General features: G+C 34.9%; 1 protein-coding gene across 6 annotated transcripts in view; it reads right to left on the bottom strand.

Annotated features, from left to right (window-relative positions):
- Window positions 1-24,406, bottom strand: part of vari (MAGUK p55 subfamily member vari) — a 241,940-nt gene that overhangs the window by 199,313 nt on the left and 18,221 nt on the right. The gene's annotated exons all lie outside the window — the stretch shown is intronic.

The raw sequence follows: 24,406 nt of genomic DNA, 5'->3' as shown, positions 1-24,406 counted from the left end.
AGCTACTGTACCTTTTTCCTATCAGCACGTGCTGTGTCCGAATTCTTCAATTAACACACCACTTATTTCTGAAGAAGACGTCTTACTTAATTTAATTAAAATAAGACCATCTTTTAATTACGGTCCAGATACAATACCCTTATGATTCCTCAAAAAGAGTGCCAAACATATCTACTTGCCTTTGATATTGAGTTCGCAATAGGAACTGTGGTCCACATATTCGGTATGTGGGGGCTTGAACAGTTGTAGTCCGATTTTGACAATGTTTGGTCATCAAGTAGTATATCTTCGTGCAAAGTTTCATTTCGATACATTCATTGGTGCTTGATTTGTATACTGGAAAGTTAAGGAATCAGATGGAATTTAAAATTGTGTTATATGTGGTTATAGTCCGATTTCGTCCATTTTCGCACTGTAGGATTAGAATGTTAGCATAATGCGATGTACCAAATTTGAAATTGGTCGAGAAGGCTCCTAGATATGGGTTTTCACCTAAATGCATACGCCACCACGACCATCGCTCAAATTTTACAGCGACTCCTATAAAGCTCTTACGAATCATTTTGGGTGTAACATTGTATATATCTAGCGCATTTTTTGAGAGATTTATAGCACTTTTAGTAACAAAAACAAAACCGTTATATGGGGAGTGGGCGGGATTTCAATACGAATGCAACATTTTCATAGGGTCAAAGGGATGCCAAAAAGATTTGGTCTGAGCGAATTTGGTTAGCAAAAATTGTTTAGCAGATATGTGCAGATATGTGGGCGGAGCCACGCCCACTTAAAAACTATGCCCTACTAGGGAGAAGCCCCTCCCTAATGCAATTCGTTGTACTAACTAAATAACATTGTATCTTATTGTGGAGCTTAGTTATATCACTTTATAAGTTCGGTCCGATCACGCATCTTCAATACTAACCTTGGGTGACATGGAACATGTGTACTTAAATTATCACTTGCACGGACAGACAGGCAATCATTCGGAATTCAACCCGTCTCGTCATCCTGATCATTTAAATTTATATAATTCAATATTTATCTTAATTAATTTTAGGAGATACAAACAACCATTAGGTGAACAAAATTATTATACGATGTAGCAAAATTTTACAAAAGAATAAAACGAGTAAACCTTAAAGGAGAACTGTGGGCTTAGGTACAGTTGTTATTATACTTATAAAAATACTCCTAATAATTATTATTAAAGGTATAATTTTTTTTGAGATGTTTAATTTTTTTTCGCTCTCTCAATTTACTTAGTTCACCATTCAAAACTTTCTATATCGAAGACTTAAAATTGTAATCTAAATTGTAATCTAAATTAATTTAAATCCCACATATTCAATCATAATACACATAGGTCAGTCAATTTTGCGAATTTATTGGCAATGGGGGTTGAAATTCGGCAGATAATACGTAAAAAAATTTGCAATTTATATAGAGACAAACTTAGCTTATTTATATATGAATGTTAACACTAATTTACTGAACCAGTTTTCCAGACTGCCAAAATCGCAATCCATACAGTCCGGGTTAATAGACTGATAAGAATATAATGGAAGCAACTTTGTAATTTCAGTGAGTCAGTTGCAATTTAAATTATAAGCATTTCGTTCATAAATTGAGGGTAGTCGACCGTCGCTATTAATTGTAAGTAAGAATAATCCTATAGAAGCACAAAAGACCGTGACCGGCGATAGAAGATTTTTGGGACAAGCAGAGGTAGTCAACAAAACCTTCACTACCGGTCACCAATTTGTAATTGCTCGTAGTAAAATCAGTTTCACATTCATTATTAATATATGTATGTATATAATGAATACATGGTATATTCCTTAAAATAATATTTCAAAAATGATACAATATAAAAAACAAACTTTAACTTTACACCAAAGCTATAATACCCTTCACAGGTGAATTTCTTCTAGCATAAAAGAGTATACAAAGACCTTTATCTCGATTTTGATCGGTCAGTGTTTTGTCAAATACAAAAGTTTTCTATATAAGAACTTGACGTTGATCAGTTTGTATTGAGTCTATATATTGTACTATATAGGTCTAATATCGATGTTTCTGATGGCTATATCCACTCAGCTCGTCACGCTGATCATTTATATAAATAATTTAAAAGAGATCGAGGGTCCGGCATTTCTTTTGGGTGACACAAACTTCGTGTCGAACTTTATATACTTTATTTAGGGTATAACATAAAATGAACTATATTTTTGTGGTGGACTATACACATAAGCGTTGCTCTAATCTCTTCCCAACATATTCTTTGGAGAGATAGTTCCATGGTTTAGTAGTTCGGAGTTCGTTGTTCAACATGAAATGGGATTTAGACGTTAAATGTTCCCTCCTCATAAAGAAACAAATACTACGAAAGTACATAAGACAATATCAAATGCAACAGCAACAATAGGTCAATAGAAGTCAAGGGGCAGCTGGTGTGAAATTTCGAAAAAAAAGACAATGTTATTTTTGCATATTTCAAAAGTCTACACTAGCTATCTATACCCAACGTCTACGTTACAATTTTGCAGACAGATGTTTATGAAAGAATAGTTATGTATACGTTTTGAAAGTGAAAATAGCAGTAAAATTTGCTTGCCAGTTATGTATTTTTTTTTTGTCATAATTTTCATTTAAAATATGGTTTAAACATTTGTCTCCTATTCATTGTTAAACGAACTGTAGCGTTGGTTTAGATGTATTCAGCTTTGTGATTGTTGCTCGCGTGAAGTCTGATCAACAAAGCAAAAAACAAATAAGCTGATACGTTAAAATTAATATTTCTAATATTTTTATACTCTCGCAACATGTTGCTACAGAGTATAATAGTTTTGTTCACCTAACGGTTGTTTGTATCACCTAAAACTAATCGAGTTAGATATAGGGTTATGTATATATAAATGATCAAGATAAAGAGACGAGTTGAAATCCGAGTGACTGTCTGTCCGTCCGTCCGTCTGTCCGTTCGTGCAAGCTGTACTTTGAGTAAAAATTGAGATATCTTTATGAATTGGTACACATGTTTCTTGGTACAGTAAGACGGTTGGTATTGCAGATGGGCGTAATCGGACCACTGCCACGCCCACAAAACGCCATTAATCAAAAACAAATAAATTGTCATAACTAAGCTCCGCAATAAGATACAACACTGTTATTTGGTACACGAGATCACATTAGGGAGGGACATATGCAGTTAAAATTTTGTTTTTAAATGGGCGTGGTCCCGCCCTAAATAGGTTTAATGTGCATATCTCCTAAACTACTAAAGCTATAATAACAAAATTCACTGGAAGCAAATGTTTTTAGCACCTCTACCTACGGTGTGAAAATGGGTGAAATCGGGTGACAACCCCGCTCACTCCCCATGTAACGGTACTGTTAAAAACAACTAAAAGCGCGATAAATCAAGCACTAAACACGCCAGAGACATTAAATTTTATCTCAGGGATGGTATGAGATGACTTTATAGAAACCGCGTTCAAAATTAGACAGTGGGCGTGACACCGCCCACTTTTAGGTGAAAACCCATATCTTGGGATCTTTTTAACCGACCAAATTTAGTACATAACATTCTTTTTATATTTCTATGTTATGGTGCGAAAATGGGCGAAATCGGATTACAACCGCGCCTATTTTCCATATGACACCATTTTAAATTCCACTGATTCTTTCACTTTCCACTATGCAAATCAAGCAACAATGATTATATCGGCGTAAAACTTTGCGTGAATAATAGATTTAAAGTATGCCACCGCCCACTTTTAGGTGAAAACCCATATCTTGGGATCTTTTTAACCGACCAAATTTAGTACATAACATTCTTTTTATATTTCTATGTTATGGTGCGAAAATGGGCGAAATCGGATTACAACCGCGCCTATTTTCCATATGACACCATTTTAAATTCCACTGATTCTTTCACTTTCCACTATGCAAATCAAGCAACAATGATTATATCGGCGTAAAACTTTGCGTGAATAATACGTTTAAAGTATGCCACCTTGTGAACAAAAATTCTACAAATCGAACCAAAACTGTTCAAGCCCCTAGGTACTGAATATGTGGACCCCAGTACCTATTGTTGAATTTTTACCGTAAATATCGGACATTGTTAAAGATATGTATATAATTGAAATTCATATAATAGAATAAATAAATGAAACTATCGATAATAGTATGTCTTTGTTTCAAAAATGGGTTGAATCGGATCAATAGTTCTTGTAGCCCTCATATATCTAATATAAATATTTTTGAACTTCCGCGTGACTTTATACCGCATATGTGAGTTATCTCAAAGAAAATGAGAGAGCGTGTTTTACTCATAACCAGATCAAATCGGGTGAAAATTTTCCTTAGCACCCATGTAACTAATATCAGGATTTTCGAACATTCGTCTGACTTTACTCCATTTGATTGGTGATGGTAGGTGAGGTACCTTAATGAAATAGTGGGAGAATTTTATTAGTCTGTGGCATGTTAGTAGTATGTGGTATTGGAAAAAATTAATAAAATCGGGTTAATACTCCCCTCAAATTCCATATACTACTTTTAAGCTTTTCGTTATTCTAACCAGTTTTATGCCGAATATGTCGGTCAGTGAGTATTAATATTTTTTTTATACATAAAATTGCTTCAAAATATGTTCACGAGTATAGCTGAGCAATGTCAAAATTAATATATTTCTCTATCCCCAATATGTATATGATTTCCGTCTTTCCACCTGACTATACACCGTTCCGGTTGATCAAAGTGATATTTCAACGAAATTAAGTGGAAGAGATTTCTAAAAAATTATGTGGTTTGACGCTGAAATTAGTATATACTAAGTCTAAACCTCACACCTTCATATAATGAATTCCCATTCTCTGGCTGACGTTTGCCACCTAAGCTTATAATATAAAATTTAGCCACTTTGGTGGAGTTAATATCACATTCATACTTATGTATATCTCACTTCAAGCAATAAAACTGAAACTAAGTTTATGGCCTTTAATATAAGTCAAGAAGATACCAAATTTGATTGTAATTTAATCACGATATCATTTAATAATGGATGTTTAATTCAACATTTTTTAATATACGGTTTGGAGGAATTTTCTGGTCTTTGATTTTCCCAGCTCACATGTACTACTTATGCTATAATTTTTTTCGTCAATTTGATAATTTAATGATATTAAATGGACAGTTTTTCTTAAAAATAATGCATATCGCTGCATATGAATGAAAATGGTCTAGACTTTGTTTAAACCTTATAACCCTAATATACTAATTTCCGCTCCTCTGGTACAACAGCAACCTCATATACCCCACATATTAAATCTAACCTCTTTGGTTCAGTTTATATCACATATACCATGTTTGAGTTAAATAGCTTCTTTTTATAAAAGTTAACATTTCGGAGAAAAAAATAGTATTGACACAAACTAAATCTATGATCAATAACATAAGTTCGGTTAGGTAGCTGTAAACATGTGTAGTGTGTATAGTGAAAAGTGTTCCGTAATATCTGAAAATATTACATCAATCGTATATATAAAAGTGAAAGAATATTAAATTAATGCCTCATATAAGTTTCCTTAAAAGGAAATAATAATTCTTATAAGAAAATATAAAGTATGTACAAAGAAAAGTTCGATTAAATTTTGATATTGAACCATAATTGAATTTCGTACAACAGAGAAAGGTGTGTGCGACGTAATATTGTGAGGTGTAATAATAAAAAGCATAACAAACATTAACATTGATTGTGAATTAGACATCATAGAGTGAATGAATGCATTGATAATACACGAAAATAAAAAATTACTCCGGAATTATTTGGAACATATCTTTTTTTCCTGTATCGTGTACTTACAAAATGCCACCCAAAAAAGTAAATACAACACAACAGATTTGTGATGATTGCTCAGACATAATCCGGGATAAAACGCAGCCAAGAATTTAATGTGCGGTTTGTCGACGTTGGTTTCACTCAAAGTGCACCAACCTTTCATCCGATGAGTTTAAATCCATCGCCAACAGCATTAAGAAAAAAGAAACAGTTTGGAACTGTGACTCATGTGCAAGTGACATTAGTGTTAAGACTCAATGTTCTGCCCTGGATGACAAACTTACATCAGTTAAAGACAAGCTAAACGTAGATATGAGGCTGCCCGCCAGGAAGAGTTTTTCACTGAACTGTCGGAACGAAAACGCCGTGAAACCAACGTGATTGCCCTAAATATTCCTGAGTCTGATAAAGCTGCTGGAAAGGACCGTTTAGAGGATGACAGAACAAAGTTAGTCACAGCTTTGCCTCCCAATCTCAAGGATGAGGCCACTGAACTCAAGTTACGTAGACTGGGTCGTCCTACACCTGGACGTACACGTCCTCTTCACATTACCACCCGCTCAGCAGCCGATGCACTTTCCATTATCAAATACAGAGAAACAGACGAAAACTCAGGTTTTATTTTCAAGACTGATCTAACTCCCTCTCAACAACTTCATCTGAAAAATTTGCGTCAAGAGCTTGATTCAATCGTGAAGAGTGGTGATGACAGTAACACAGTTAAATATATCCATGGTGTCCCAAGAATCGTTAAAAGAAATTTTCGTCCGCTCAACGAGCAAGAAGAAAGTATCTTACGTCCACCTGTGCTGCCAGAACGTCAAAGGTCTGCGTACAAAACTCTCAACATTTCAAACAGCATTAGCGGCTAACCAGTACGACGTTGTATGTATTTCGGAATCCTGGCTTCACTCCCTACACTAACACGACAATCGATAAAGTTGAAAAGGTGCAGCGTGAATTCTGTAAGTCACTGGCCTATAAACTATCTTCACCAAGTCACATCTGCTCTACTGACGAGGTCTACCAGTGCTACTGTATAAACAAACTGTCTTCTCGTCGACAGGTTGCTGACCTCTGCTTTTTCTACAAAGTAGTCAATAACATCACTGATGCTCATGAGATCCTAAACAGTTTTGAACTCGCCCCTGCTGGTCTTACCCTGATGCGAAATAGATTACTAAAAACATCGAAATCCAAGAAAAATTATGTTATCCATGGTCTTCAGAATAGACTGGCTAATTTAGTAAATTCCATTCAAGGTGAAATTGATTTCTATGGAGGAACATACGCTGCTTTTACCGAAAACACCAAGAGACACCTGCTCGTCTGAATTACATCTAAATCAAGTCTGAATTACATATTAACTTACAATTATTAAATATTTTCCAGATATTACACTAATATACCCTAGCTACTTTTGTATAATACTTTAATTCTTTATTATATCTATGTATATTGCCGATTGGCGCTTAAATAAATAAATAAATAAATAAATAAGTTAATAAGATACCAAATAATAATCGAATAATGAATGTTGAATTCTTTCGCAACATTTTTATAGTTTCGCAACATGTTGCAACAGAGTATAGTTTTGTTCACCAAAGAGTTGTTTGCATCACCTAAAGGGATAGATATAGTTTTCTATATACATATATTTCTTCTAATATTTGGTGATAATCAGTGGTTAGGTATATTTTCTCAGCCATTATGTTGAACTTAATATAAAATATACCAGTCAACAATGCTAAAAAAGTTTCTTAGAGTGCTGGACTTTGTATAGAGCAAAAAAATCTTTCTAGAAAAAATTGCATGAAATAAATATTAGTAATGTAGTATCAAAAGGGCTAAAGACCCTTTTTATGTGGTTATAGATCATATATATAGATAGATGGATAAGTTATTGTTAATTTAGCCTTCATGGGTAGACCCAAAATAGGTACCATAGATCCCCCTGTTTTAGAAAGCGTTTAACAAAAGTAATTTACGAAGGGATTTTCCGAGAACTTAATTTCAATACAATGAAATAAACTACTAATTTCTAAAATATAAATATAACTAAATATTATGTATACAAAACTACGTAAGCTGTACCAACATGTTGCAAGAGTATAATAAATATCAGTACACTGTGTTTGTTTCAGTTTCACTAGATGTCTTTACAAGCAAAGTGCTTTATTCAAACTAATTTTAGTGTATTACACAGTACAGTGTATAGTGACGAGCAATAGCATAGCAAGGACTTACAAGGAATTACAGTGAAAGAGAGCAGCACCTAGGATCCAACTTTTAACACCCGGACGGACTGAATTATATAAGTATATATTATCTATAAGTATTTTATATATTAATCCATTTATTATTAATTAATTATGCCTAGATTAAGTAGAAAATCTATATTACTAAGTCGTCTTCAGAATAGAAGACGTATGAGAGTTCTTTGTGCAAACTCTTTATATAGAGATAGTGAGCAGTCACAAAATACTGTAAGTCACGCTAATCGTAGATTAGATTCCGATGTACGTCTGTCTGAACAAATTATACAAATCAACATAGAACCAGGCGGGAAAATCCGCAAATTCGCTCTGAAGAGCAAATAAGAGATACTCGAAGTCATAGGTCTCGGCGTGAAGACCACGACGTTCGATCTGTTGAGCAAGTTGCAAATACTGTTCAACATAGAACAAGGCGGCAAGATCCCCAAATTCGCTCTGAAGAGCAAATAAGAAATACTCGGGGTCATAGATCTCGTCGAGAAAATCCTGAGGTACGTTATGATGAACAAAGTAGGAACAGTAGGGATCATAGAGAACTTCGCGCAAGAAATCCTGAATATAGAAATTTAGAGCGCATTCGTGATCAAATGCAAAGGGAACATGCAAGAAGAAATCCTGAAATAAGGAGGAGCGTGATAGAGAAACACAACGTCGACAGCTTAGTAGGAGGGGTATGAGGGAAGAAATTTTGAATCAGAGACGTCTTAGACAAGGTCAAGTTCGCCTTCGTAGAGATAACCCACTCAATAGACAAATTGAAAACCAAAGGCAGTCACAACGAATCCGATTAACGAGAGAAAATAATGTTATAGAAACTGATAATAGTGGCAATTTAACAGATTTCAAAAACATTTATTTCCAAAATATAAATAAGGGCCCAACTAAAATATGTGTTTGCTGCAGCGGCTTATGGTTTTCACACCAAGTTCGCAAATTAAATTTCGAAACTATTGCGCAAGATCACCCGAATGCTGCATCCGCCTTCTTTTTAATGCAAAAATTTCCTTCAGAAGATGGAAATTACAATTTTTGTGCTACTTGCAAAAATGCGATTGTTAAAAAGAACGTTCCAAAAATATGTTTAGCTAACGGTCTAGACTTTTCTGAAATACCGGATTGTTTGAAAGGTGTAACCCCAATTGAAGAACGTCTCATAATGCCTAGATTGCCTTTTATGACAATCCGTCCGTTAGGATATCAAGGTCAGAGTTTGCTCAAAGGTGCTATTGTTAATATACCAATTTCTGTTAACAATATTGTGACATCTCTACCAAGGTCCTTTGATGAGGCTCATGTTATACAAATTCACTTAAGAAGGCGTTTGGAATACAATCATGGTTACATGATCGATACCATACGCCCCGCAAAGATTATGGAAGCTTTGCAGTTCTTAGTGAATACCCCTTTGTATCGTGAGCACAATATACATATTAATGAAAATTGGATTTCAGAATTTAATAACCAAGAAGAAGTTCCGTTTGTTGCATCGGCAGAGGACTCCCGATTGGTTCAATCTTTTCATGCGGCACAAACTTCTCATGATAATCGCTCAGGTAATAATATTCCCATGGGTCTTTTACCTTCAGAGCTAAATCCAGGCGGTCAAGAAACTCTCTTGGACAATATTCCTGTAGAAAACTTAGACTATAACCGTTTAGCTATAGCGCCAGGTTAAGGACAAAGACCAATTGACATAATTCAACATAATAATTCAGAAGAGTTGTCATTTGGAACAATATACGTTGGGCAGAAGCGTACATGCTCTGAAACGTATAGCAAGATAATACGTTCTGAAATTCGCCGTTTCGACAGAAGAGCGTGTACCATTCCAAAGTTGTTCTATGATTACAAAAAATTATAACTGCTATAAAGTAAGAATAGTACATCCATTTGCCTTAGAAAGTTTTCAGGTCGCAACCGAGTTACGGCCCAAAATCTATTAAACGAAAACTTTGTTCAACACTTGATTCAACACGATGATGGTTACAAGGTTTTGAAAGGCGTTAGATCCTCACCTGCGCAGTGGGAAGCTGAGAAGAAAAAGGCAATCGCTATGATTCGCCAATTTCGGCTTCCAACCTTCTTTATCACTTTAGCGGCTGCAGGATCTCAGTGGGTTGAGCTTTTGGTCATCCTCTCTAAAACTATTGATTCTAAAGATATTTCGGAAGAGGAAGCCAACAGTTTAACAACCCAAGATAGATATCGCTTAATTCGGTCAGACGCGGTTACTTGTGCTAGATATTTTGACTACCGCTATCGACAAATTCTTATCTTTTTAAAGATAACGCCGGCATTTTTGGAGAGCATTTTGTTACAAATTTCTACTGGAGAGTGGAGTTTCAACAGAGAGGTTCCCCGCATGTACATGGCATGTATTGGCTTAATAATGCTCCCAGGATCAACCTTCAAGATCCTCAGACATTCCCTGATGTCATTAGTTTTATTGACAATTATATTTCTACCGATGGTTCGATCAGCCACTTAGAAAATTATTTGGGTTATCAAGAGCATAACCACAGTCGGTCTTGTACTAGGGAAATAAGAGGACAACAGTTTTGTCGTTTTGGTATACCATATCCACCAATGCCTTCAACGCAAATACTGTTACCTCTTACAGAAACAAGTCAAAATTCAGAAAGACACAAGGAAAACTTTTTCAAAATTCAAAACGTTTTAAATTCAAATATGACTACAGAAGACATTTCTAATTTCAACGATTTTGAACACTTCCTGTTTGATAGTAGAATAAATATGTCGTTTGATGACTATTTGTTAGCCCTTAGGTCAAGTTTAACAAAACCCAAAATTTGTCTAAAAAGAAAATTACAGGATCGTTTTATAAACACTTATAATCCTCTGATTTTGGAACTCCATAGAGCAAATATGGATATCCAATATATACTGGATGCATATGCTTGCTGTTCATATATAATTAATTATATTAACAAGTTTAACAGGGGAATTTCTAGGCTCTTAAATGAAGCTATATCAGAGGTAAATGCTGGAAATTATACTGTTAAGCAAAAACTTAAACATATAGGTCACAAATTTATATCAGGCACAGAAATAACTGCACAAGAAGCAGTATATTGCTGCATTGGGCTCCATCTTTCGGCAGCAAGTAATGCAGAAATTTTTACAAATACCTCTCGACCTGAGGAACGTGTTCGAATGGTAAAACCTAGAGCGGAACTTCAGAACCTTCCTTCAGGTTCGACTGAAATATTCGTAGCCGGTATTTTAGACCGTTATGTTCAAAGATCCGATCAGTTAGAAACTCTTTGAGTTGACTTCATTGAAAGCGATAATGAGCAAATTTGCATAACACATCGTATTATAATTGAGGAAAATCAAAGAAAATATGATGTTTTTGAGCAAAGAGAACTTGAAAATGTTCTAGAAAGTCTTTATAATGAAATAGACTTGGACGAAGGTGCTCAAAATGAAGTACCTATCGTGGAAAATGAGTTCAGAGTGTTGGCACTTCCAGAAATAAACCCAAATATACATTTGCTGGACTTGCACCTGGTGAAGATTCAACAGATAATGGCACTGAATCTGATTGCAATATTAGACTTATTAAACTACCCCATTTAATTCTAGTTGAGGAATTATTTTCTTTAGTTCAAAGTCTAAATCGGTGCAGGTGTAGGAAAGAGTCGTTTGTTATCTGCAATATATCAAGCTCTTAACCATCGTTACAATTCTACACCTGGATCCAATCCAAGTTCCTTCAAAGTTCTTCTTTGCGCACCTACGGGTAAAGCAGCATTCGGAATAGGTGGAATGACCCTTCATTCAATATTCTCTTTACCTGTTAATCAGTTGAATAGAGAGTTGAGGCCACTTAGCAATGACACAGTGAATTCATTGTATTCCAGACTTATCGATTTAAAATCAATCATAATTGATGAAATATCGATGGTAGGTGCTCGTATGTTTAGCTCTGTTGATGCGAGATTAAAACAAATTTTCAAAACAGACAGCCCCTTCGGTGGTATACCGATCGTAGTGTTTGGTGATTTGAAGCAACTCTCACCTGTTGGAGATAAGTGGATATTCTCTCCTAATCCCAATGATGCATACAGCACTTTAGTTGGTTTCCCTTTGTGGGAGTTATTTAAATACTTTGAATTAACAGAGATAATGAGACAACGGGAGGATCAGGCCTTTGCAATTGCATTAAATCATATGGCATCTGGTACTATGACAAATGAGGACATATCACTCATTGAAACTCGAGTAGTTAATTTCGAAGAAATTCCCGATGATGCCATACATTTATTTTGGTCCAATGAAGAGACAAATAATTTCAATGCCCTTAAGCTCAGTCGAATCCCAACAGAAGCTTTCCTTTCAACTCCAAAAGACTCAGTTAAAGGAATTGGTATAAATGAAAATGATATTTTGGAAAGAGTTAAACTTTTCAAAACTTCTGAAACGCAGGGACTGCCCTATGAATTGACACTAAAAACCTCCGTCAAATATATGATTACAGTGAACATAAACACGTGTGATGGCTTGGTTAATGGGGCAGCTGAAAAACTTATGCAAATTGATTTCCATTGTTCTTTTCCAACAATTCTGTGGATTAAATTTTTGGAACATTCTGTTGGTTTGATAGCACGATCGAAAAAGTTCTAAAATCTTTTCAATATAAAAGAAATGAACAAATTTCAATTGAAAGGAATCAGTTTCCGGCTGAGGGAATAACTATTCATAAAAGTCAGGGTGCCACATATAATAAAGTTGTAGTTCATACTGGACCCAGAAGCCAGACCTAGAGCTTCAATATATGTCGCTTGTAGTCGAGCTACTTCTGCAGAAAGTCTATTCATCATAGGAAATTTTATTCCTCCTAACAAATTTTCTGAATCGGATCCCGTATTTAGGGAACTGAGGGAATTGAACACAAATAAAGCTTTGACAAGTTTCAGTTTTATGATTTCCCGAACTTCAGGACATCAAATTTTATTCCATAATGTTCAGAGTCTTCACGCTCACATTAATGATATAAAAAGCGACTGTTTGATGCTATCTTCAGATATTTTATGTTTTGTAGCAACTTGGAGTTATCCTTGCGAAAGTTTTGATATACCAGGATTTACTCCAATTAACGAGCTGAGGATAGATAGCACGGAAACAACCAGCAGAAATAAACGGGGAATCAAAGGCTGTAAAGAAAATTTATTCAGGCCGCAAAGTTTTAGAAGCGGTTTTGTTTAAATGTTTTAATATTGATATTCTGGTTCTATATAGAAATTCAGCTTTCTCTGTCAGACAATTAATTGTAGAACTTCAGGAAGTCCTTACTTCTGAGTTAGGCAATCAAAATGTGCTAATTGTTGGAGATTTTAACATTTGTTTAATGTCTACAGGGACTGCAATAAGAAATCTGCTTCAAGAAAAAAACTTGCTTGTTGCAGAATATTCAACTACACCTGCCGGTACACAAATGATTGGGCATTTTCAAACATGGATTCTTCCCTTGTAAATGCAATTACTTTTGAGGCAGTACACAGCTATCATGACAGTATTTGTGTCTCTATTTCGAACTAAAGTTTTCAGACTTAGTGCAATAGTTCTTCATTTTTTTTTTTCCAAATATAATCGAATTGGAATGGTATAGGAATTTTTACAGGATTTTTTTCATACTTCTCAATACAGTTGTAATGCATTCTATATAAAATCAATTATAAGCGTATACAAAAAGCACAAGAACGATTTCTCATAATTTAAGTAAATTTAGTTTACAAATTGCTCTAATTATTTTCACTGTGAGTGAAAAGTAAATAACTAAGGCAACAGTTCCTACTTCTAATTATTAAAATATATAAAGAAGTCTCAAACGAATATACCATTTAACTTTGCGAGGGTATAAAATGTTCGGTTACATTCGAACTTAGCCCTTCCTTACTTGTTTTTAGTTGCAGCCGTCTAAAGTGTAGTCGCTCAGTTCATTCTCAAAACTACATTTTTCAAATTAATTCAAGTTGTAAGTAGCCCATAGGCCGCGGGCACTCTCTATGCGAGTTTGAGTGTAGGTGTGTTTCACACAGACTTGCGACAGTTATTATACGGTAGAAACGAGGACAGTGTCAGTTGCTTTCTAACTACGCAGGAGGCAACTTGCGCGAAAGTATACGCATGTATGTGTGTATGAAGCAAAAACCAATGATTTTATACGCCTTTTAATGTTGAGTATCAGTTCTTAATTGTTCATTATTAAATATACAATTATTTATATATTTCATACAAAACCGACTTAAAGGAAACTAGCGATGAGCCTAATTACACTTGGGCTGAAAAACGTTGAGTACCTATAAAACGTACCACTAAGACAGTTGAGTCGCTCTCCATTTTTTGAAAAATGTAATAATTTCATGTAATCATTTAATTTTCAGTAAAGTTAAACATTTTTTTCCTAAGTCCGACAGTTTGTTAAATTTTATTCTTTTTAACAATCGTGAGTCATCGTATAGGATTACAGATTATTAATTTTTTTTTTTTTTGTTGTCAAACTTGGTGAAGTCTAAATACTAAGCAAAGAACCTATTTGACACATTTGATGCACCACCTAAAAACAAATCTCCCATTTTATGAGTTCATTGGCGGCGGTGCAGGTGTAGGAAAGAGTCGTTTGATATCTGCAATATATCAAGCTCTTAGCCATCCCTTAAAAGTTCTTCTTTGCGCACCTACGGGTAAAGCAGTATTCGGAATAGGTGGAATGACCCTTCATTCAATATTCTCTTTACCTGTTAATCAGTTGAATAGAGAGTTGAGGCCACTTAGCAATGACACAGTGAATTCATTGTATTCCAGACTTATCGATTTAAAATCAATCATAATTGATGAAATATCGATGGTAGGTGCTCGTATGTTTAGCTCTGTTGATGCGAGATTAAAACAAATTTTCAAAACAGACAGCCCCTTCGGTGGTATACCAATCGTAGTGTTTGGTGATTTGAAGCAACTCTCACCTGTTGGAGATAAGTGGATATTCTCTCCTAATCCCAATGATGCATACAGCACTTTAGTTGGTTTCCCTTTGTGGGAGTTATTTAAATACTTTGAATTAACAGAGATAATGAGACAACGGGAGGATCAGGCCTTTGCAATTGCATTAAATCATATGGCATCTGGTACTATGACAAATGAGGACACATCACTCATTGAAACTCGAGTAGTTAATTTCGAAGAAATTCCCGATGATGCCATACATTTATTTTGGTCCAATGAAGAGACAAATAATTTCAATGCCCTTAAGCTCAGTCGAATCCCAACAGAAGCTTTCCTTTCAAATCTAAAAGACTCAGTTAAAGGAATTGGTATAAATGAAAATGATATTTTGGAAAGAGTTAAACTTTTCAAAACTTCTGAATGGCAGGGACTGCCCTATGAATTGACACTAAAAACCTCCGTCAAATATATGATTACAGTGAACATAAACACGTGTGATGGCTTGGTTAATGGGGCAGCTGGACAACTTATGCAAATTGATTTCCATTGTTCTTTTCCAACAATTCTGTGGATTAAATTTTTGGAACATTCTGTTGGTTTGATAGCACGATCGAAAAAGTTCTAAAATCTTTTCAATATAAAAGAAATGAACAAATTTCAATTGAAAGGAATCAGTTTCCGGCTGAGGGAATAACTATTCATAAAAGTCAGGGTGCCACATATAATAAAGTTGTAGTTCATACTGGACCCAGAAGCCAGACCTAGAGCTTCAATATATGTCGCTTGTAGTCGAGCTACTTCTGCAGAAAGTCTATTCATCATAGGAAATTTTATTCCTCCTAACAAATTTTCTGAATCGGATCCCGTATTTAGGGAACTGAGGGAATTGAACACAAATAAAGCTTTGACAAGTTTCAGTTTTATGATTTCCCGAACTTCAGGACATCAAATTTTATTCCATAATGTTCAGAGTCTTCACGCTCACATTAATGATATAAAAAGCGACTGTTTGATGCTATCTTCAGATATTTTATGTTTTGTAGCAACTTGGAGTTATCCTTGCGAAAGTTTTGATATACCAGGATTTACTCCAATTAACGAGCTGAGGATAGATAGCACGGAAACAACCAGCAGAAATAAACGGGGAATCAAAGGCTGTAAAGAAAATTTATTCAGGCCGCAAAGTTTTAGAAGCGGTTTTGTTTAAATGTTTTAATATTGATATTCTGGTTCTATATAGAAATTCAGCTTTCTCTGTCAGACAATTAATTGTAGAACTTCAGGAAGTCCTTACTTCTGAGTTAGGCAATCAAAATGTGCTAATTGTTGGAGATTTTAACATTTGTTTAATGTCTACAGGGACTGCAATAAGAAATCTGCTTCAAGAAAAAAACTTGCTTGTTGCAGAATATTCAACTACACCTGCCGGTACACAAATTATTGGGCATTTTCAAACATGGATTCTTCCCTTGTAAATGCAATTACTTTTGAGGCAGTACACAGCTATCATGACAGTATTTGTGTCTCTATTTCGAACTAAAGTTTTCAGACTTAGTGCAATAGTTCTTCATTTTTTTTTTCCAAATATAATCGAATTGGAATGGTATAGGAATTTTTACAGGATTTTTTTCATACTTCTCAATACAGTTGTAATGCATTCTATATAAAATCAATTATAAGCGTATACAAAAAGCACAAGAACGATTTCTCATAATTTGAGTAAATTTAGTTTACAAATTGCTCTAATTATTTTCACTGTGAGTAAAAAGTAAATAACTAAGGCAACAGTTCCTACTTCTAATTATTAAAATATATAAAGAAGTCTCAAACGAATATACCATTTAACTTTGCGAGGGTATAAAATGTTCGGTTACATTCGAACTTAGCCCTTCCTTACTTGTTTTTAGTTGCAGCCGTCTAAAGTGTAGTCGCTCAGTTCATTCTCAAAACTACATTTTTCAAATTAATTCAAGTTGTAAGTAGCCCATAGGCCGCGGGCACTCTCTATGCGAGTTTGAGTGTAGGTGTGTTTCACACAGACTTGCGACAGTTATTATACGGTAGAAACGAGGACAGTGTCAGTTGCTTTCTAACTACGCAGGAGGCAACTTGCGCGAAAGTATACGCATGTATGTGTGTATGAAGCAAAAACCAATGATTTTATACGCCTTTTAATGTTGAGTATCAGTTCTTAATTGTTCATTATTAAATATACAATTATTTATATATTTCATACAAAACCGACTTAAAGGAAACTAGCGATGAGCCTAATTACACTTGGGCTGAAAAACGTTGAGTACCTATAAAACGTACCACTAAGACAGTTGAGTCGCTCTCCATTTTTTGAAAAATGTAATAATTTCATGTAATCATTTAATTTTCAGTAAAGTTAAACATTTTTTTCCTAAGTCTGACAGTTTGTTAAATTTTATTCTTTTTAACAATCGTGGGTCATCGTATAGGATTACAGATTATTAATTTTTTTTTTTTTGTTGTCAAACTTGGTGAAGTCTAAATACTAAGCAAAGAACCTATTTGACACATTTGATGCACCACCTAAAAACAAATCTCCCATTTTATGAGTTCATTGGCGGCGGTGCAGGTGTAGGAAAGAGTCGTTTGATATCTGCAATATATCAAGCTCTTAACCATCCCTTAAAAGTTCTTCTTTGCGCACCTACGGGTAAAGCAGTATTCGGAATAGGTGGAATGACCCTTCATTCAATATTCTCTTTACCTGTTAATCAGTTGAATAGAGAGTTGAGGCCACTTAGCAATGACACAGTGAATTCATTGTATTCCAGACTTATCGATTTAAAATCAATCATAATTGATGAAATATCGATGGTAGGTGCTCGTATGTTTAGCTCTGTTGATGCGAGATTAAAACAAATTTTCAAAACAGACAGCCCCTTCGGTGGTATACCGATCGTAGTGTTTGGTGATTTGAAGCAACTCTCACCTGTTGGAGATAAGTGGATATTCTCTCCTAATCCCAATGATGCATACAGCACTTTAGTTGGTTTCCCTTTGTGGGAGTTATTTAAATACTTTGAATTAACAGAGATAATGAGACAACGGAAGGATCAGGCCTTTGCAATTGCATTAAATCATATGGCATCTGGTACTATGACAAATGAGGACATATCACTCATTGAAACTCGAGTAGTTAATTTCGAAGAAATTCCCGATGATGCCATACATTTATTTTGGTCCAATGAAGAGACAAATAATTTCAATGCCCTTAAGCTCAGTCGAATCCCAACAGAAGCTTTCCTTTCAACTCCAAAAGACTCAGTTAAAGGAATTGGTATAAATGAAAATGATATTTTGGAAAGAGTTAAACTTTTCAAAACTTCTGAAACGCAGGGACTGCCATATGAATTGACACTAAAAACCTCCGTCAAATATATGATTACAGTGAACATAAACACGTGTGATGGCTTGGTTAATGGGGCAGCTGAAAAACTTATGCAAATTGATTTCCATTGTTCTTTTCCAACAATTCTGTGGATTAAATTTTTGGAACATTCTGTTGGTTTGATAGCACGATCGAAAAAGTTCTAAAATCTTTTCAATATAAAAGAAATGAACAAATTTCAATTGAAAGGAATCAGTTTCCGGCTGAGGGAATAACTATTCATAAAAGTCAGGGTGCCACATATAATAAAGTTGTAGTTCATACTGGACCCAGAAGCCAGACCTAGAGCTTCAATATATGTCGCTTGTAGTCGAGCTACTTCTGCAGAAAGTCTATTCATCATAGGAAATTTTATTCCTCCTAACAAATTTTCTGAATCGGATCCCGTATTTAGGGAACTGAGGGAATTGAACACAAATAAAGCAAGTTTCAGTTTTATGATTTCCCGAACTTCGGGACATCAAATTTTATTCCATAATGTTCAGAGTCTTCACGCTCACGTTAATGATATAAAAAGCGACTGTTTGATGCTATCTTCAGATATTTTCTGTTTTGTAGCAACTTGGAGTTATCCTTGCGAAAGTTTTGATATACCAGGATTTACTCCAATTAACGAGCTGAGGATAGATAGCACGGAAACAACCAGCAGAAATAAACGGGGCATCAAAGGCTGTAAAGAAAATTTATTCAGGCCGCAAAGTTTTAGAAGCGGTTTTGTTTAAATGTTTTAATATTGATATTCTGGTTCTATATAGAAATTCAGCTTTCTCTGTCAGACAATTAATAGTAGAACTTCAGGAAGTCCTTACTTCTGAGTTAGGCAATCAAAATGTGCTAATTGTTGGAGATTTTAACATTTGTTTAATGTCTACAGGGACTGTAATAAGAAATCTGCTCCAAGAAAAAAACTTGCTTGTTGCAGAATATTCAACTACACCTGCCGGTACACAAATTATTGGGCATTTTCAAACATGGATTCTTCCCTTGTAAATGCAATTACTTTTGAGGCAGTACACAGCTATCATGACAGTATTTGTGTCTCTATTTCGAACTAAAGTTTTCAGACTTAGTGCAATAGTTCTTCATTTTTTTTTCCAAATATAATCGAATTGGAATGGTATAGGAATTTTTACAGGATTTTTTTCATACTTCTCAATACAGTTGTAATGCATTCTATATAAAATCAATTATAAGCGTATACAAAAAGCACAAGAACGATTTCTCATAATTTGAGTAAATTTAGTTTACAAATTGCTCTAATTATTTTCACTGTGAGTGAAAAGTAAATAACTAAGGCAACAGTTCCTACTTCTAATTATTAAAATATATAAAGAAGTCTCAAACGAATATACCATTTAACTTTGCGAGGGTATAAAATGTTCGGTTACATTCGAACTTAGCCCTTCCTTACTTGTTTTTAGTTGCAGCCGTCTAAAGTGTAGTCGCTCAGTTCATTCTCAAAACTACATTTTTCAAATTAATTCAAGTTGTAAGTAGCCCATAGGCCGCGGGCACTCTCTATGCGAGTTTGAGTGTAGGTGTGTTTCACACAGACTTGCGACAGTTATTATACGGTAGAAACGAGGACAGTGTCAGTTGCTTTCTAACTACGCAGGAGGCAACTTGCGCGAAAGTATACGCATGTATGTGTGTATGAAGCAAAAACCAATGATTTTATACGCCTTTTAATGTTGAGTATCAGTTCTTAATTGTTCATTATTAAATATACAATTATTTATATATTTCATACAAAACCGACTTAAAGGAAACTAGCGATGAGCCTAATTACACTTGGGCTGAAAAACGTTGAGTACCTATAAAACGTACCACTAAGACAGTTGAGTCGCTCTCCATTTTTTGAAAAATGTAATAATTTCATGTAATCATTTAATTTTCAGTAAAGTTAAACATTTTTTTCCTAAGTCTGACAGTTTGTTAAATTTTATTCTTTTTAACAATCGTGGGTCATCGTATAGGATTACAGATTATTAATTTTTTTTTTTTTGTTGTCAAACTTGGTGAAGTCTAAATACTAAACAAAGAACCTATTTGACACATTTGATGCACCACCTAAAAACAAATCTCCCATTTTATGAGTTCATTGGCGGCGGTGCAGGTGTAGGAAAGAGTCGTTTGATATCTGCAATATATCAAGCTCTTAACCATCCCTTAAAAGTTCTTCTTTGCGCACCTACGGGTAAAGCAGTATTCGGAATAGGTGGAATGACCCTTCATTCAATATTCTCTTTACCTGTTAATCAGTTGAATAGAGAGTTGAGGCCACTTAGCAATGACACAGTGAATTCATTGTATTCCAGACTTAACGATTTAAAATCAATCATAATTGATGAAATATCGATGGTAGGTGCTCGTATGTTTAGCGAGATTAAAACAAATTTTCAAAACAGACAGCCCCTTCGGTGGTATACCGATCGTAGTGTTTGGTGATTTGAAGCAACTCTCACCTGTTGGAGATAAGTGGATATTCTCTCCTAATCCCAATGATGCATACAGCACTTTAGTTGGTTTCCCTTTGTGGGAGTTATTCAAATACTTTGAATTAACAGAGATAATGAGACAACGGGAGGATCAGGCCTTTGCAATTGCATTAAATCATATGGCATCTGGTACTATGACAAATGAGGACATATCACTCATTGAAACTCGAGTAGTTAATTTCGAAGAAATTCCCGATGATGCCATACATTTATTTTCGTCCAATGAAGAGACAAATAATTTCAATGCCCTTAAGCTCAGTCTAATCCCAACAGAAGCTTTCCTTTCAACTCCAAAAGACTCAGTTAAAGGAATTGGTATAAATGAAAATGATATTTTGGAAAGAGTTAAACTTTTCAAAACTTCTGAAACGCAGGGACTGCCCTATGAATTGACACTAAAAACCTCCGTCAAATATATGATTACAGTGAACATAAACACGTGTGATGGCTTGGTTAATGGGGCAGCTGGACAACTTATGCAAATTGATTTCCATTGTTCTTTTCCAACAATTCTGTGGATTAAATTTTTAGAACATTCTGTTGGTTTGATAGCACGATCAAAAAAGCCTCATCCTCTAGAAAGTTCTTGGACACCAATTGAAAAAGTTCTAAAATCTTTTCAATATAAAAGAAATGAACAAATTTCAATTGAAAGGAATCAGTTTCCGGCTGAGGGAATAACTATTCATAAAAGTCAGGGTGCCACATATAATAAAGTTGTAGTTCATACTGGACCCAGAAGCCAGACCTAGAGCTTCAATATATGTCGCTTGTAGTCGAGCTACTTCTGCAGAAAGTCTATTCATCATAGGAAATTTTATTCCTCCTAACAAATTTTCTGAATCGGATCCCGTATTTAGGGAACTGAGGGAATTGAACACAAATAAAGCTTTGACAAGTTTCAGTTTTATGATTTCCCGAACTTCAGGACATCAAATTTTATTCCATAATGTTCAGAGTCTTCACGCTCACATTAATGATATAAAAAGCGACTGTTTGATGCTATCTTCAGATATTTTATGTTTTGTAGCAACTTGGAGTTATCCTTGCGAAAGTTTTGATATACCAGGATTTACTCCAATTAACGAGCTGAGGATAGATAGCACGGAAACAACCAGCAGAAATAAACGGGGCATCAAAGGCTGTAAAGAAAATTTATTCAGGCCGCAAAGTTTTAGAAGCGGTTTTGTTTAAATGTTTTAATATTGATATTCTGGTTCTATATAGAAATTCAGCTTTCTCTGTCAGACAATTAATTGTAGAACTTCAGGAAGTCCTTACTTCTGAGTTAGGCAATCAAAATGTGCTAATTGTTGGAGATTTTAACATTTGTTTAATGTCTACAGGGACTGCAATAAGAAATCTGCTCCAAGAAAAAAACTTGCTTGTTGCAGAATATTCAACTACACCTGCCGGTACACAAATGATTGGGCATTTTCAAACATGGATTCTTCCCTTGTAAATGCAATTACTTTTGAGGCAGTACACAGCTATCATGACAGTATTTGTGTCTCTATTTCGAACTAAAGTTTTCAGACTTAGTGCAATAGTTCTTCATTTTTTTTTCCAAATATAATCGAATTGGAATGGTATAGGAATTTTTACAGGATTTTTTTCATACTTCTCAATACAGTTGTAATGCATTCTATATAAAATCAATTATAAGCGTATACAAAAAGCACAAGAACGATTTCTCATAATTTGAGTAAATTTAGTTTACAAATTGCTCTAATTATTTTCACTGTGAGTGAAAAGTAAATAACTAAGGCAACAGTTCCTACTTCTAATTATTAAAATATATAAAGAAGTCTCAAACGAATATACCATTTAACTTTGCGAGGGTATAAAATGTTCGGTTACATTCGAACTTAGCCCTTCCTTACTTGTTTTTAGTTGCAGCCGTCTAAAGTGTAGTCGCTCAGTTCATTCTCAAAACTACATTTTTCAAATTAATTCAAGTTGTAAGTAGCCCATAGGCCGCGGGCACTCTCTATGCGAGTTTGAGTGTAGGTGTGTTTCACACAGACTTGCGACAGTTATTATACGGTAGAAACGAGGACAGTGTCAGTTGCTTTCTAACTACGCAGGAGGCAACTTGCGCGAAAGTATACGCATGTATGTGTGTATGAAGCAAAAACCAATGATTTTATACGCCTTTTAATGTTGAGTATCAGTTCTTAATTGTTCATTATTAAATATACAATTATTTATATATTTCATACAAAACCGACTTAAAGGAAACTAGCGATGAGCCTAATTACACTTGGGCTGAAAAACGTTGAGTACCTATAAAACGTACCACTAAGACAGTTGAGTCGCTCTCCATTTTTTGAAAAATGTAATAATTTCATGTAATCATTTCATTTTCAGTAAAGTTAAACATTTTTTTCCTAAGTCTGACAGTTTGTTAAATTTTATTCTTTTTAACAATCGTGGGTCATCTTATAGGATTACAGATTATTAATTTTTTTTTTTTTTTGTTGTCAAACTTGGTGAAGGCAGTAATCACTGCAGGAGTGTAAGACTTGTTTTTAGTTCCTTTGGAAATAGCAAGCTAGCAGCTGTGCAACGGCCGTTGCGTGCCCTATTGTTGTTAAATGCGTATTTTTTTATTTAAAAGCGCTTTATCGGTGACTAGTAACGGTACTGGCGGCTGATCTCTTACGTTTGTATCGCTTTTAATTGATATGACAAACGAAGTTAAGCGCGGTTAACATCAAGTGTATTTAATTGCATAATGGGACGAAGGTGCCACAGCTCTATCCAAAAAATTCAATATAGGTAAGTCCACAACTTGTTCAATTGTAAGAAAAGAAAAACATGTTTAGAATGTGTTAAAAATACGCTATCGGGCCCTGAGAAACGTAAAATGCTCCGTACTTCAGAACTTCTGACAATGAAAAAGGCATTTTACAAATGGTTTTTATTACAACGATCAACGAATTAATTTTAAAATAAAAAGCTAAGGAGCGCCGTGTCAAGTTAAGCAAGCACAGGTTTTTTTTACCAGCGATGGATGGCTTCAAAATATTCAAAAGCGTCATGGTATACGCGTTATTTCAATCTCTGAGAAAAAATTATCTCCGCGACCGGAACTAGTGAAGCCGTTCAAAACCAAGTTACAAAGTAAAAATCAGGAGATCGGACTATGTCCAGAAAAAATTAGATCGCAGATGAATCCGGGTAATATTGGAAACTTGTTCCAAGAAAATCGTACGCTTAAATCTGAAATCTGAATAGCGTATCACAAATTTGGCGTGTGCCAATGCTACTGGAGTAGTCAAGATCAAATTGCTTGTAATTGGAAAGCCAAAAATTCCAGAGTATTTAAACACTTTAACTGCCCAGTACAAAATCCCCCAGCGGGTTAGAATTTGTCCGCGGTAAGGTATGCCCGTCG

The sequence above is a fragment of the Bactrocera oleae genome, chromosome 3 (assembly GCF_042242935.1).
Source record: "Bactrocera oleae isolate idBacOlea1 chromosome 3, idBacOlea1, whole genome shotgun sequence".
Classification (NCBI taxonomy): Eukaryota; Metazoa; Arthropoda; class Insecta; order Diptera; family Tephritidae; genus Bactrocera; species Bactrocera oleae.
This window is presented reverse-complemented; position numbering and strand designations above follow the sequence as displayed.